Genomic DNA, 16,493 nt, shown 5'->3' on the forward strand with positions numbered 1-16,493 from the left:
CTTGCGTACGCAGGTCGAGGGTTTTCTTTGGAGTTTCTTTCCAAAAATAGATTTTTTGCTTATTAAAAAGTTATATTTTCCATTTAACACCTTTCAAATCAATTTGTAATCTGATTGGGCCCTAAACCAACCTTGGGTATAAGAATTTTGGCATCATGGGGAGCGGGGATTTAAGTCGTAAGGGGTACAAAATGCAGTGTCTACAATAATGACAGAAATCAAAAGATGGTAATTGTTGAGAATATTATGGAACATCCAATAGAGGTTAAATATGAGGATAAGTCCCCAACCCACAATCCTCAAGTTTTTGTTGATTTGTTGAAGATGACTATACAATATGTTGATTTTCTTGGAGTAGAAAATTTTAATTTTATTATCAGTGCTGTGTTGATTGACGTTGCAAATAAATTGAAGGTAGATGAGAAGAAATCTTATGCTACACTTTATGAAGAATTCAAGTTTTAAAATCGGATCAAATTATTAAAGCATTCAAAGTATTTGTTTATTTGGTACAGAAGATTTCAAATTTCAAAGATGAACTCGAGGACGAGTTTGTTTCAAGTGGAGGGTCTGATGTAGGACAGAATCTACAATTTAATTTTTGTAATTATTTAATTTTACTATTTTTATGTAATAAACATAATTTTAGGTTTAGGTGATTTATTTCCTTGTTTTATAGTGCTTTTAAAGTTTTTTAGGTCAAGTTTGATTCCTGTTATGGTTAGGTATTAATTAGGAGTTATTTTAGAAAATAGTTTATCGTTGTCAAGTTTTACAGAGCCTTTAAATAAGCTTCTAAGTCTGTAAACATTTTTCATATACTATTATCAATAAACACATATTTTTGTCAAATTATTTCTTCAGGCTTCTGTGACATCATGCACCTTGTTGTTTGCTGACGGCTTTTCATACATATCAGACAAAGCCTTCTTCAGATCTGTTGTGGTCTTCTCCCTCACAACATTGTGTGAAACGGATCATGACAAAGTTAGTCAAATTACTCCTAATACCTATCTTTCAAGAAGAGCCCATTCTTCATCTTTCATAGTTGCAGGTTCTCCCCCAAAAGTGGCAGATGTAACTCCTTCCCATAGAGGTAGTCCTCGATTTACATCCTACATAATCCAAAGTCTGTGCCATCGTATTTTTCTATTCCAGACACCTTTCGTATTTTCTTTGCCATTGCTCCCATTCAAACCTTAACCTTAGACCCTAATACCAATTGAAGGGAATTTACACTAAATTCCTAGATCTGAAAATCTTCAGTCACACTCTAAATCCAACAACTACCCATGGTCGTAGTATCCAAAATATATCCCTAGAGAAAAAACTCCAAATTAATATTCTCTTGTGTATGTCTCACCGCTAAAGAAAGTCTCCCTGTCTTCTTTGCTCTCACACGCATAATTTTTCTTTCCTCACTGCACTCACTGCCTCACACTTGCTGCTGTTCTTTTTCTTATTTTCTACAATATGGCACACACGCACATCACAAAGCATATGTCTTTTATATGCATCAATTAATAATCCTAGCCGCCTAATACTTCTCTTAGGCAAATTGGGACTCCATGTCACGTGGCTCACTTGGCCACTAAAGTGGGTTGGTCCCACAACAAACACAGCCTCGTTCCTATGCAACCATAAGGACCATATGCTGAAAGGAAACGGAATCTTCCACAGAAGCCGATGCTTGGGAGAAGAATCAACACTAGAGCAGTTAAAGTGGAGCCAATCATTAGAGGCATATTAAAGGAGGCCATACAGGCATTAGGGCTTCCTAAATTATTCCAAAAAACTACTGACTCATGGCGGTCACGCAACAGGTGAGCAATGGACTCGGAAGCCATACCACATCTTGGGCATAAAGGAGACATATCGATCCCCCTATTGGCTAAAATTTCCCGAACAAGGACATTTTATGGGCACATAACCAAAGAAAATTCTTGATCTTAGGAATGGCCCAAGCCTTCCAAACATAGGTTCCAAAGGTGGCCTTCGAGGTAACACCGCAATCCAAATTATCACCAAGCCAAACTTAAGCTTTTTGGTTTTCCCACAAGCTCAATCTCAAACATTATTTTAGGCTTGTCGAGCTTGAGCCAAGCTTGAACTTTTGACTTCTAACAAGCTCTAATAATGAGTGACAAGTTGAAAGATTTATCTTCCGTCCTTCTTATGAGCTCATTGTTGACATCCATTTTCATGACATATTTTTTTACAAGCCCATTTCACGTACTATATTATATTTTATTATTTTAAGCATAGCCCAAGCCCATGTAACATATTGAGGGAAATTGAGGAAGTGTAGTTTGGAGGGTATGAGTCTGTTTCTTTCAAACCTTTTGCATGAGCCCAGCTCATGTGTGCTATCAAGTGGGTAAGGGACACTGGTAGCACCTTAGGCTCATAGATGAGGTATTTTACCTAAAATTTCCACCCCCAAAAGAGTTTTTATGAACTTTATGGACATACTAGGGTTTTTACCTTAGATTTGGTCACACATTGGGTCCTTGGCGACGTGACTCTTGTGTGCTTATATTTCTAGGGTGGGATGTGTGCATGTGACTACCTTTTTCTTTTCTTTTTTATTTTAAGAGTCGCCACCAATCATTGGTTTTGTATTAGGTGTAATTGGTCACTTAGAGTCTAATTTATTTTAAGTTACCTAATTAGCTATACCAATTTTAATGGGTTTGTTAATTATGGTAAACCAAAATTCTTTGAACCAAAGTTCTTGGACTTAAAAGTTTGGTTATGTGTGGGGAAGATGTTAGGCACCCCACAACACCTATCAGAAAATAGTTCCTCATTTTAATTTATTTCAATTATTAACTTTTTATGAAAAAATAGAATACTTGGTGTTTTGATTTTTTGAAAAGGTTTTTCCAAACAATATACATACAAATATGTGTGTGTGTGTGTGTGTGTAAATATTTACGTATATACAATCAAGGCATATGAGGTATATATATAGGTATCATGTGAAAAGGCATACAAGCATACTATACAATAGCATGCGAATATTTATTTATTATATAGCTAGCATGTGGATAGTAAATACTATACAAAAAAAAAAAAAAAATTACAACGTAAAAATAAAAAGAGAGAGTTGGACAAGTAGCACCTTGTTGTTATCCACAATTTTCTCATTTTTTATCTTGCAAAAAAAAAAAAAATGAAATAGTAGGAACAATGTTGCTTAAAGGGGGTTCAAAGACTCAAGGGAATGAGTCTTGAACATAAATCCCTACAATTATTCTAAGAAAAAGGTTTGAAATAAAAAGTTGCAACCTTAATTTTATTATTTTGAAAATGGACATTTATTGGAAAAGATTTTATTGAGACATCTTGAAAAAAGACATTTTTTATCTTATCATTTTCTTAGACCTCCAACGTGGTAGAAGTTGCTCAGTCTCTTTGTCACTTAGAAAGTGAGGTTTTCTCTCTTCTCTAAGGCAGTAGAAGTGTGTTGGTCCCTTCATTGGAAGGAGAGTTTGTTCTCAGGAGGTAACAAGTGTACCTTCCGAGCTAGTGGATTCTTTGTTTTTTTGGGGTTGTTGGGAAACACTTTTTTTCTTGTTTCACCTTGAAATTTGCCATGGAGGAGTTAGCAAATCAATGGACCAACTTTTCCCTTTTAGAAAAGGAAACTGTTGGATTCACACTATCAAAAGAACAACGTACTGGTGAATTTTCGCTAGCTACTCAATTCCTTACTCCACGTTTTCTAAATATGGAGGCCATGGTGCGAACTTTCAAACAATTGTGGAGATCTACAAACGGGTTCACTATCTGAAACCAAAATGATCACCGAGTTCTGTTTGTATTTGATAACCCCAATGATATAGATAGAATTCTCAAAAATTAGCCTTGGAGTTTCGATAAACATCTGGTGATGCTGCAGAGGTACAATACAGATTGTCCGGTTTGCAACCTGGTTTTTTCAAAAACGTTATTTTGGGTTCAGGTCCATGATATCCCAATTCGGTACATGACAAAGGAAGTGGCAGAAAACATCTGTGACATCATTGGGGAAGTGCATAAATCAACAGATGTAGTAACCGATGAAGGTGGACATTTCATTCGGGTGCAAGTGATGATTGATATTACTCTGCCTTTATGCCGAGGTAGGGTTATTACACTAGAGAATGGGTTAAAACATTGGGTCCAATTCCGATACGAGCGTTTGCCAAACCTCTGTTTCTGGTGTGGGAGTCTGAATCACGCAGATAAGAATTGCGAGCTATGGCTGCAAAGCAAAGGCACACTAACAGTGGATCAACAACAGTACAACTCTAATCTGAAGGCCGCACCATACACGTCTAGTGGAAAAGATGTCATAGTGGTACCTGGTTTCTAAGGGATGAGAGATCCATTCACGAGAAAAGAATTCCAGGCAGCAAGGGAAAGATCGGAGATGAGGATGAACAGTTCAGCGGAGAAACAACCGGAGATGGCTCAAGCGAGCATGGAAACCGATGAAGGAATTAATTCAGATATTAATGCCAAAGATTTACTCGTTCCAAATGAGGTGACCATCAATGCTACGTTACCTCCAGAAGTTGTGATTGAATCAAATTCCCCAATGGTTGCAGAGGTACCAATGGATACACGTAGTAATGGGGAGGTAAAAAATAAGGAACCATAATTAATCTCGGACTCAATTACTTCCTAGAGTTGGCTAGATATGATGAGGGCCCGAGTATCAAGGATAAAGTGGTGAGGGTAATTAATGGGATGAGTAATTATGAAGTTCCTAATTTGGCTCCTCCAATCAGTAGCAAGGGTTCACGTAAATCAACAGATAACCAAGGAAAGTTTTTTCCTGACGTGGCAGAAACTTCTAATCATTCTCAAAGCTTGGCAAAACCTAATCCTAAGTGTAAAAAAAAGTAAAAAACATGGACGGAACAAGTTCGCAAACCTGCACAGAAAACACAGGTGAACAAAGAAGAGAATGGGCTAAGATGCAGGAAGAGGAAGGGGGTTAATCATCTGGAGTTACATTCGAAGCGTAGATTGGTTTCAAAAGATGATGGAGTTGCTACAATTTCAATGGTGGAGGCTATATAGCAGCCCCGCCAATCGCAATGAGTTGCTTAGTATGGAACTGTCGTGGGCTTGGGAACCTATGTACAGAGAACAAGCTTGCAGAGATGGTGTGGGCAAAAGATTCCTTTATCGTATTTTTAGCCGAAACATAGGCAGATGAAGCAAGGCTAAAACAAGTGCTACAAAAGATATAGTTTGAAAATATTTTCATCGCTCCTAGACCGACTAGGGGTGGTGGATTGGTGTTGTTTTGGAGATTATCAATTGATGTATCAGTGGTGGGTTCAAGTAAGAATTTTATTGATGCAATTATCAACAGAAATAAGGAGGATGAATGGCGATTTACCGACTTTTATGGCAAACCAGAGACCCACACGAGATTAGAATCTTGGGAACAACTTAGAAGTTTGGATCAAAAATTCCAACTCCCTTGGCTTTGAGCGGGAGACTTCAATGAACTAACAAGGGCCGATAAGAAATTGGGGGGCAATAGAAGAAGTCATAATCAAATACAGCTTTTCCGGGATGCATTGGATGAATGTGGTTTCATTGATCTAGGCTACTTAGGTTCGAAGTTCACATGGAGAAAACATTTTGCTAGTGGTCAATCAATATGGGAAAGATTGGATAGGGCATTGTGTACAAATGACTAGCTGCAGCAGTTTGGAGCAACAAAGGTATTTCATTTAAATAGCTCTACCTCTGATCATATTCCTATATGGATTGTTCCAAAAGGTCTAGACCTTCCACCCTTGTCTAGACCATTTAGGTTTGAGGAGATGTGGTTATCGAATAAGGGATGTGGCCGTACGGTGGAAGCTGTTTGGAGAGATGAATTCAATTGCAGTGCCGAGGTTCAAGTGATGAGAAAAATTGAGAAGTGTGGGAAGGATTTAACTCAATGGAGTCGGCAACACTTTGGGAGTGTTAGGCGAGAATTGAAAGAGAAGAAAAAACAACTAGAGAAGGCCAAACAGGTGGCTATGCAATCAGGCAATAATTTTCGGATTAGGGAGTTAACAAAGAAGGTACATGATTTGATGGATAAGGAGCATAAAATGTGGAGGCAGCAGGCTAAAAATTTTTGGTTGATTGGAGGGGACAAAAATACAAAGTACTTTCATAGTAGGGCAACTCAGCGGTGTAGGCGGAATAAAATTTTAGGCATTTTCAACTTGAATGGGGTGTGGGTTACTCAACCTGACTCAAATGCAAATAGCTTCACAGATTACTATCAGGGATTGTTTACATCTTCAAACCCGGTCATGGAGGAGGCTGCCTTGAATTTGGTTCCAAAACTTATCACTGATGAGATGAATGCAATGTTGTCTCAAGAATTCATGGATTGGAAAGTCCAAACAACCTTGAAGCAGATGGCCCCATTAAAAGCGCCAGGTCCCGGCAGTATGCCCCCTCTATTCTATCAAAATTATTGGAATTTGGTAGGTTGTGATGTCACAAAAACAATTTTGTCCTACTTAAATACAACCACCCTTCCCCCATCCCCTTAACCATACTTTCATCACTGTTATCCCAAAAATAGAAAACCCCTTGTTTGTTAATGACTTTCGTCCCATTAGCCTATGTAATGTCCTCTATAAAATTTTGTCAAAGGTGTTAGCCGATAGATTGAAAAAAAATATTGTCTAATATCATTTCGGAACATCAAAGTGCCTTTACAAAAAACCGATTGATATATGAAAATATTCTTGTAGCCTTTGAAACTCTCCATAGCATGAAAAAACATAAAAGGGGCAAAACTAGCTATACGGCGGTCAAATTGGATATGAGTGAAGCCTATGATCGGGTAGAATGGACTTTCTTGGAAAAAATTATGAGAAAATTGGGGTTTGAAGAGAGGTGGATAAACCTGATGATAGTTTGTGTGAAATCAATATTGTACTCGATACTAGTGAATGGGGAACCGAAAGGCCTAATTTGTCCTTCTAGGGGGATTCGTCAAGGCGATCCCCTATCTCCATTTTTGTTCCTATTGTGCACAGAAGGACTACATAGCCTTATTACCAAAGCTGCCAATGAAAAATTCTATAAGGGGGATCTCCCTTTGTAGGAGGAGCCCAAGACTAACCCATTTGCTTTTTGCAAATGATAGTTTGTTGTTTTGTAGGGCAAACAGACATGATTCCCTTAAGGTGTTGGAAATTTTAGCAACTTATGAAAGTGTTTCGGGGCAGCAAATCAACCGAAGCAAAACCTCTTTATTCTTTAGTAAGTCAACATCCGAGGAGGAAAAAAAAGAGATTAAGGAAGCATTTGGAGTTCTCGAAATTGTGCACTATGATAGGTACCTGGGGCTACCATCACTTATTGGGAAGAACAAAAAAGCAAGCTTCGATTACATAAAGGAAAGGATTTGGAGGAAATTACAAGGGTGGGAAGAGAAGTTGTTGTCATAAGCCAGTAGAGAAATCCTCATAAAAGCTGTGGTGCAAGCAATCCCAACATACACGGTGAGTTTTTTTATGCTTCCTCTAAGTCTTTGCCATGAAATTGAAGTTCTAATCTGTAAGTTTTGGTGGGGACAAAGGGGAGACCGAAGGAAAATTCATTGGGTTAAATAGGGTGACATGTGTGACCCAAAGGCGGAAGGCGGGATGGGTTTTAAGGAATTATCGCAATGAAGCTCTACTAGGCAAGCAAGTATGGAGGCTGCTGCATAATAAAAATTCTTTGTTCTATAGAGTTTTTAAATCAAGGTTCTTTCCAAATTGCACAATTATGGAAGCCAAAGAAGGTCATGGTGGGTCTTATGCATGGAAGAGCATCTTGAAAGGCAGGGGTGTTATTCAAAAGGGGGCGAAATGGGGGGTGGGAGATGGAGAATCAATCAAAATTTACGGAGACAACTAGCTGCCTACTGCTTCCCTTTCTGGTGTACGCGACCCTCTACCATCAGAATTTCAAAATGCCTCAGTAAGCTCTCTTATAAACCATCAGACTCACACCTGGGATTTAGAGGTATTATCCACTGCTCTCACTCCATTTGAAGCTGACTTGGTTCAGAAAATCATTCTAAGCCGTGGACAATCAAGGGATGTTCTATTTTGGCCATTTGTGTAGTCAGGCATTTACTTAGTCAAGTCAGGTTACTATTTTCTCAAGTCTAAAGCTCACTCCACAACCACACAAGCTCAAGCTCTACCTAATCATCCCAAGCCACCTTGGAATCGGATCTGGATGCTTCATCTGCCAAACAAAATAAAAAACTTCTTATGGAGAGCAGCCTGTAATGCACTGCCCACAAGTTCAGAGTTGGTCCGGAGATGCATCATCAACGATCCAATCTGCTCTTTATGCTCAAGTCACTTTAAGGATGTTTTACACGCCCTGTGGTCCTGTCCGACTCTATCACAAGTGTGGGAAGAAGATCCGCAATGGAGCTTCAGACAAACTTCAAGGTATTCCGATTTCACACAACTTCTCTTCATGGTATTGGACTCAACATGCATTGTGGAACTATTCGCTACAATCACGTGGACAATCTGGTTTAGAAGAAACAAACTCAGATTTTCACCACTGGGGCTCCCTTTGGACCAGGTTATGCAGGCAGTAGTTAACTCACTGCTGGAGTTCAAAAATCGTAAACACCAGCTGAGCCAAGGGCAGCCAGGCCGAGATCTAAGTGGATAGCACCTCCAAATGAGAGCTTCAAAATAACCTTCGATGGGGTTGTCTTTAAGGACCTGGACAGAGCAGGGATTGGAGTAATTATTCGAGACAACCGCGGTTTGGTAATGGGTTCAATGTCTCAAGTAATTCCTCTCCCTCAAACTATAGTGGAGCTTGAATCTTTGGTGGCATTAAAAGCACTCGAGTTTGCTGCAGATTTGGGATTGATTTATGTGGTTCTTGAAGGTGATTCAGAGATTCTTATGAATGCATTGATGGATAATTCACTATTGTTAGCCTCTTTTGGTCTTTTGATCCAAGATATTAAGGCTTATGCTGAATTTTTTCGATGTATTAGGTTTTCTCATGTTCGTAGGGAGGGTAATATTGTAGCACACAACCTAGCTAGGTATGCATGTCATGTCACTGGTTTTTCAGTGTGGATGGAAGATGTCCCTTCTCACACACTTGCTGCTTATCAGGCAGATTTGCCTATTGCTGAATAAAATAACTTATTTCTTTCTCAAAAAAAAAAAAAAAACTCTAACGTGGTAAGACACATTTATTTTGGAAAACATTTTCTTTTTCTTTTTTTGCAAAAAATTGGTTCTCTTCTTGTAGGGCAAATTACAACTTACCCACTTGTAGTTTGCTCGAAATTCATTTTTGACACTTTATCCACCTGTGGTTCTTCCTGTTACTACTCCATAACCCACCTCCCCACATGCCGTTAGTCTAACACATTTATGCCAAAATCAGGGATTTTTTTTTCTAAATAACCAAATCCCTTAAACAATTTCGTTACTTAGCAAGGTTTCGAAACTATTTAGCAATCTAACAAATCGAGTCCAAGGGACTCGATTTTGCTCTATGAAATCTAGTCAAGAGGGATCGAGTTCTAGTTTGAAATCGAGTGTTTCACACTTGAGTTCCATGAGGACACCAGATGAAGCCGAAGATACCTAGAAACTGAAGAACGAAACCCAGAAACTGAAGAACTACACAAACAAAGAAGAAAACCCAAAAACCCAGACTAAACAAAGAAGAAACACAAACTAGCATAGAAGAAACACAAACCAGCGGTTCCAAGAGGTGGAGACGGCAACGGCAACGATGACGAAGCTCTGCAAAGGTTTTCCTTTAATTCATTGTTTTTCTTGTCTAAGTCTTTCGATTTGATGATGCTTTGTTGTTTTTTGTTGTTCTAGTCTGATGTTTGTTGGCTCTCAGGGAAATCGAGTCGTTAAGAGTCGAGTTCTATGGAACTTGACTCTCAATGACTCGATTTAGCACAACAAAATCGAGTTCTCTGCACTCGATTTGTTAGATTGCTAAATAATTTCAAAACCTTGCTAACTAATGAAATTGTTTGACGGATTTGGTTATTTTAGAGAAAAAAATCCCAAAATCAGAACACAAAACGGATCGAACACCTCTCTCCTCAAAACAGATTCTCACACTTGCTCACCGAGACAAAACTAAGGATGCTACCCACACATTTGCAAGAATAAGAAACAGAGTAACTATACAAATACAGATATTATAACAATGCACATATTACCTTATGCCAAATCCCTCAAGCTCTTTCTCTATCGGACGTTTCTGAGTTATTGACTTTATTGCATCAAGAACAATTAAAATGCAATTGTATGTGCTAATAATCTGCATTTGCAATGACAGTTCAGTAGAAGCTCTAATTCCATTTGGCATACCGCATCTGAAGAATATATATGCATTAGAAGCCAAAAAATTGTGCACCAGATTCAACCTTAAATAATATCATTTATGTAATAAAACCACCATTTTACAGCAGCAAAGCCCCATAGTAATACAGAAACCCAATTTCAAAAAAAAAAAAAAAAATTAAAGCTCAGAAAGGAAAAGAGCAGATGAATGGAAAAGAAAAAACAAAACTTTCAAGCTCAGTCAGGAACTCACCCCAGAGAGAGAGACCAAAATGGATCAAAACCCAAACTGTTAACAAAATCAATTGGGTAACGATCAAAACCCATAATCAACGGATCAGTAACTCCACATTCATCCTTTTTGAAAACGTTTTTGAAAAACATTTTTGACAACATTTTGGAAAAGCGTTTTTGAAAACATTCATATTTTAAAAAAAAAAAAAGATTTTTATTTTTATCTGAAAACAGATTTTTAACAACATTTTTATTTTTATTTAGAAAAATTTCATTTTTAACAAAAAAAAAAAAAACAGATTTTCTTTTTTATTTGAAAACAGTTTTAGAAACCAGATTCTTTTTTTTTTTAATACAGATTTTAGAATACAGATTTTGTTTTTTATTTTGAATACAGTTTTGTAAACAGATTTTTTTTTTTTTTGGTTTTGAAAACAGTTTAAAAGACAGATTATTTTTATTTGAAAAAAGTGTTTGAAAACAGATTTAGAAAACAGGTTTCTTATTTGAAAACAGATATTTTTTAATTTAAAAACAGTTTTAGGAAACAGGTTTTTTATTTGAAAACAGATTTTATTTGAAAACAGATTTTTTTTTTTTTAAAAACTTTGAAAACAGATTTTTATTTGAAAACAGATTTGAAAGCAGATTTTTTTACTTTCAAAACAGTTTTGAAAACAGATTTTATTATTATATTTTTATAAAATTTCAGACTTCATTTTTAAAAAAAAGATTTTTTTTTATGAAAACTTTTTTTTAAAGAAAAATGTGAGAAAAGCATTTTCTTAGAATAGCAAGTAGAAAAACATTTTCTTATGGCCACATTAATAATGAGAAATGCAAAGAAACAACAATAATAAATTGCAAAGAAAATAAAGTGCAGAAATTTTAAGTTGCAAGAATGTAAAGAGCTGAAATTTAAATGACATAAAAGTAAAGAACATAAAAATAAAGGGCTGAAATATTGTAAAGGTTGATTTTTTTTTATTTTTTTATTTTTTTTTATGTCTCTCTTAAATAGATTTAATCTCTTTCAAGCCTTATGGGTCCTTCATCATAAGGAAATGGGAGTTCTAAGCCATCAACCAGTCCTATGAGACATACACATATTGTGCTTTACTTGAGGTTTAAAAATCATTTAAGAAAGATGATAGAAAGTCTTTTTTTTAACGTGTCTAGATATAGTTTGTGTGTGTGTGTGTGCGCGCGCGGTGTGTGTAGGAGCAATAAAGTAAATGGGGAGAGGGAATGTGCAAGAAATTAAAAGTGTTAGGTTCTAAGACCTTTAGGTTTAAATGTATTAGAACACTAATTTGTAATGATTGGCAAACTATGATCAAAACGTTTTAGTCTTATTTAGACTGCTCAAAGTATGTGTCTTTTATGTAAAGTTGGAATCGAGTTGCTACAAAATTTACTGTACAATTCTGCCTAGCTCGATTGATTGAGAATTAGACTCGACCGATCGAAAGTCATGCAGATTGTTTTTCTGCAGAATTTTTCAACTCAGCCCAAGCCTGTTTTGTGTGTAGGGTTTTATGTTTTGCCCTAGGTATAAAAGGGAAAATCCTAGCCACGTTTTTAAAAGTTGTTGATGCTGTGTGTGTGAATCTTCTGTGAGATCTAGAGGTGTATGCCTTTACACATACTTAGGGTTATCAAGGATCAAGACTATGTCAAGAATTTGATGATCATTTAGTTGTTACATTAAGAGCTTAAAGATATACAAGCGGGAGTGCTTGTGCTTGTTGGAAATCCAAGAAGGAAGTAGTCTGTGGACTCAGAGCTATCACGTGGTCGTGGTAGTAAGTTTCCTAGTCGTGGTAGTAAGTTTCCTACTCGAGGTAGCAATAGGATGTTAGTGGTCTAAGTCGCTATTGTGTAAACTTCAATTCTTTCATAGTGGATTCAGTTTTACCTTGAGGATAGTTAGGTTAAATCCTCCCCAAGTTTTTTATCGGTTTGGTTTTCCTGGGTCATCATATCATTATGTTCTTTATATTTCCGTTGCTTTGCATGATATGATATATTTGTGTTAACCTAGATTTGCATAATTTACCTAAGTTAATAACTTGGCTAAATAACTAGGTTAATCTGGTTATTTTAAAGGGTCTAAAAACGTACAAAAAGGATGACAAAAAATAAAAAGGGATTGGGATTGCTTGAAAGTAAATGGAATGACCAAAAATAAAAGGGGATGGAGATTGCTTGAAAGTAAATGAGATGACATAAAATAAAACCATTAATAGTAAAATCCCTAAATGCGCCTAGGTGGAATGAGATTTCTTCCCTCTAAGGGTACTTCCCATACATAGCTTAAGAGATGGTCCAATACCCATCTAGGAAAACAACACAACAATATAAACCAACAACAATAATATGAACATTGAAATAAAGAGATAGACACAACATGTACAAGAGCATAGTAAAAATAAAGCAACTTTGAACAATAAGCAAGATAAAAGAATGATTTTATATATATGGAAATGATGTTTACAAGATAATAAAGAGGTGTGATAGGTTTAATTATTAAGGAACTAACCCATCCCTATAGCCTTACCCACAAAGATTACCCAAAAAAAATGGATGAGGCTTTTTTTGTGTAGGGTTTACAAGAGAGAGAGAGAGAGAGAGAGAGAGGGAGAGAGAGAGAGATTTTTTTTTGAATTTTCTAAGGCTATTTTTCCAGAATTTTCTTACTTTTTCTAACTTTTCCTCACTTTTTTCTCTCTACTTCTCTATTTTTTTTCTACATAAAATTCTCTATTTTTCTTCTATTTTTTCTAAAAAATGTGGGGGGGTAATTTATAGAAGATGTGAGGAAATGAGAGCTAGCATTAGTGTAACAAGATACACTAGTGCTATCCTCCCATTTTTGCCATATCATCAACCCTTTTTTGACTTTTTTTAATTTCTAGCCCAATCTTCGCGCTATTGTTTGGAGGCCTTTTTGAGCTCCGTTTTCTTCCAATATTATACGCATGGAAAGCTATGGATGTCTAGTTTCTAACAGTTTTAGCCTTATTTGATTTGGAGCTACGGTAATTGAGATATTGTGCTCGGAATGAAGGTGATGCAGCGTTAAAAAATTCTGTGACATTTTTCCTTCAAAAACTCATATCTTCCAATCTGAAGCAGATATCGTCAAGCCCTTTAGATAAAAATTAGCTAAGATCTTGTTCTTCAAGATGGTCTAGCCCGCTCATTCCAGTTCTTGCCAAATCAGTACAGTTTATTGCACGAATTCGGGTAAAAAACTACTAGTTTTTCCTGAAAAAAAATGAAGATTTTAATTAGGGCTTTTAGTATTTTTGGTGATATCTCATCCATTTTAATTTTGATTTTAGCATATAAACTATCATTTTGAAGGGATAAATATGCCCTAAAAGATGGTCCGAAATTCAACACGATCCAACGGTTGGATAAAATATTCAACTTTTTTACCAATACCGATTAGGGTTTTGGTCTCAATTGCTATAAAATGACTTTTTCAAATTTTGTTACTATTTCCTCAAAAAAATTGTTGTTACTTTTTTATCTACCATCCAATCACATTGTATTTATCTTTACCCCTTTTTGACGTATGAATCGGGACCGAACAAAATACAGTATCAACACTCTTGCTGACTATGGCCCAACTTTTTAGTTCTATACTATTTTTGCCTAAAACACATAGCTAGCCCTAAGTGGCTTGTTTGCTATAGCAACCAAATGCAGCCTCCCAGGGCCTCCCATGTCTAGGAAACATCAACCAATGAATTTAGGCAACTTTATTTCCCAAATTGTGCAAAAAATAAGCTAACCCTTTTATCCAATTAAAGAAAATCTGACCATAACCTCCTTGATAGGGCTTTTGCCCTTCAGGATGAAAATACCCTTCAGGTTAAAAGGTCTCCTTCGGGTCAGATAGCAACGTGACACCTTCCATACCCTCCACCCAAACGAACATCGGGACTAATAGTTCCACCCGACGAGTTATACAAGCTCGATGGGTGGTTACACCCAATACTATACCATTGGCGTGTTCTCCACTCTTACATCCCAATATGGAAAGAACTTGCACACCACGTCCAAAGATCATTCTACATTGTTCTGGTTTGTTTGAACACTAAATTTACCTTTTGCTTTTGACATTTTAAAAAACATTTTTCTTTGTATTGCCTTATCCTTGTACGAAGATGTTTTGAATGGTTTTCATGAAAGATATGTTGTCAAATGATTTTATTCTCGTGTGAGGATTTTTATCACCATTGATTAGAACAATTTTATTCTTGCATGAAGAATGTGTCATTGAGTTCTTGTATGAAGAATGTTTATCATTGTGGCTTGGATGATTTTATTCTTACATGAAGAATGTATCGTCGAATGATTTCATTCTCATAAAGAATTTTTTATCATTATTGATAGGACGATTTTATTCTAACTTGAAGAATGTATTGTTTAATGATTTTATTCTTATAAAGAATTTTTATCATTGCTACTTTGGCGATCTTATTCTTACATGAAGAATGTATCGTTGAATGATTTTATTCTTATAAAGAATTTTTATCATTGTTGCTTGGACAACTTTTTTGGAGTGGCCAAACTCTTTTGGACAAATATTTATGAAGAATTCCATTCTTTTAGAGCATTCACATCAAGAATGCTAAAAAATATAGCATTTAGCAACTCAAAACACTACTTTATTTATTTTAACACCTCAATTTATAATATACCCAACATCAAAGGTTTATATTTTTTAACACTTCATTAAAATATTATTAATTACTTATTTATTATTTTCAATCTCATCTATTCCTCTCTCTTTCTTCCTCTCTTTTTTCCGTAGGTATATCTCTCTTCTCCAAAACAAAAAATATCCAACCCACATGAAACCCAATCCACTGCCACCAGCCACCACCACCGACACCCACTGCCATAGCCGCCACCACCCATAACTTCAACCCCCAACCACCAAAATTACAAACAAAAACAAACCCAAAACCAAATCACAATCTCAAAACCAATCACATACCTAAAATCAAATCACAAGCTCAAATCCACACCCACTGCCACCACAACCACCAACCACCATAGCCATAGCCACAACAATCATAACCATCATCGATGACGACGAACCCACCCAAACCACAACCAACAAAAACCAACCCACCATATCCAGATCTACGAAATCCAAACCCATGAATTTCACACAACCCAAACCCATGAAGCCCAAACAACCACCACCATTCCACACTCCATGCCAATGGCCCACGCCGATCTCACCTCAACACTAATGCCCACACCGATGCCCCCGCTGGTCAAAGAGTTTCAAGCTTGGGTTCAGTCTTAGGCGTGGAAGAAGGGAAGGGATGGGCTGAAGAAGAGCCAATAGAAAAGATGTGGAAAAGGGGCAACATGAGAAAGAGAGAAAGAGGGAGAGGTTCAGAGGCTGAGGGATTAAAAAAATATTTTTTGGTTTTAACATTAAGCTACAATGAGCTATTATAGATGGCAGCTCAATGTAGCTAAGTGTCAAAATTTTTAGCATTTGAGAGCTTTTTGATGTAGTAGGTATTTTTGTGCATTGGTTGTAAAATTAGCTTTTTAGCATTTTTAGCATTCTTGATGTGAATGCTCTTATTCTGCTAACTTCAAAGAGCATGATTTTCTCAACAAAAAAAAAAAAAACTTCAAAGAGCATGAACAAATTAAAATACAATTAGTCAATGCCCATTGATAGTACCTCTAAAGGTGTTCAACATTCCTTGGATGTAGTAGGTATTTTTATACATTTGTAGTGAATCTTTTGTATTGTATTCCAGTCCTCATTATATTTGGTAACAGTTGTTGACTAATGCTTGGGGTGATATGTACCCTAAATTTGCAATACTTAAGTTCTTTTAATCAAAT

General features: G+C 36.4%; 1 long non-coding RNA gene across 1 annotated transcript in view; it reads right to left on the minus strand.

Moving 5' to 3' along the window:
• Window positions 1–16,493, minus strand: part of LOC142624430 (uncharacterized) — a 47,793-nt gene that overhangs the window by 408 nt on the left and 30,892 nt on the right. The window contains exon 2 of the long non-coding RNA XR_012842334.1: window positions 10,244–10,399. This is a non-coding gene — a long non-coding RNA (uncharacterized LOC142624430). The remainder of the gene's footprint in view (window positions 1–10,243; window positions 10,400–16,493) is intronic.

This window comes from Castanea sativa, chromosome 2 (genome assembly GCF_040712315.1).
Source record: "Castanea sativa cultivar Marrone di Chiusa Pesio chromosome 2, ASM4071231v1".
Classification (NCBI taxonomy): domain Eukaryota; kingdom Viridiplantae; phylum Streptophyta; class Magnoliopsida; order Fagales; family Fagaceae; genus Castanea; species Castanea sativa.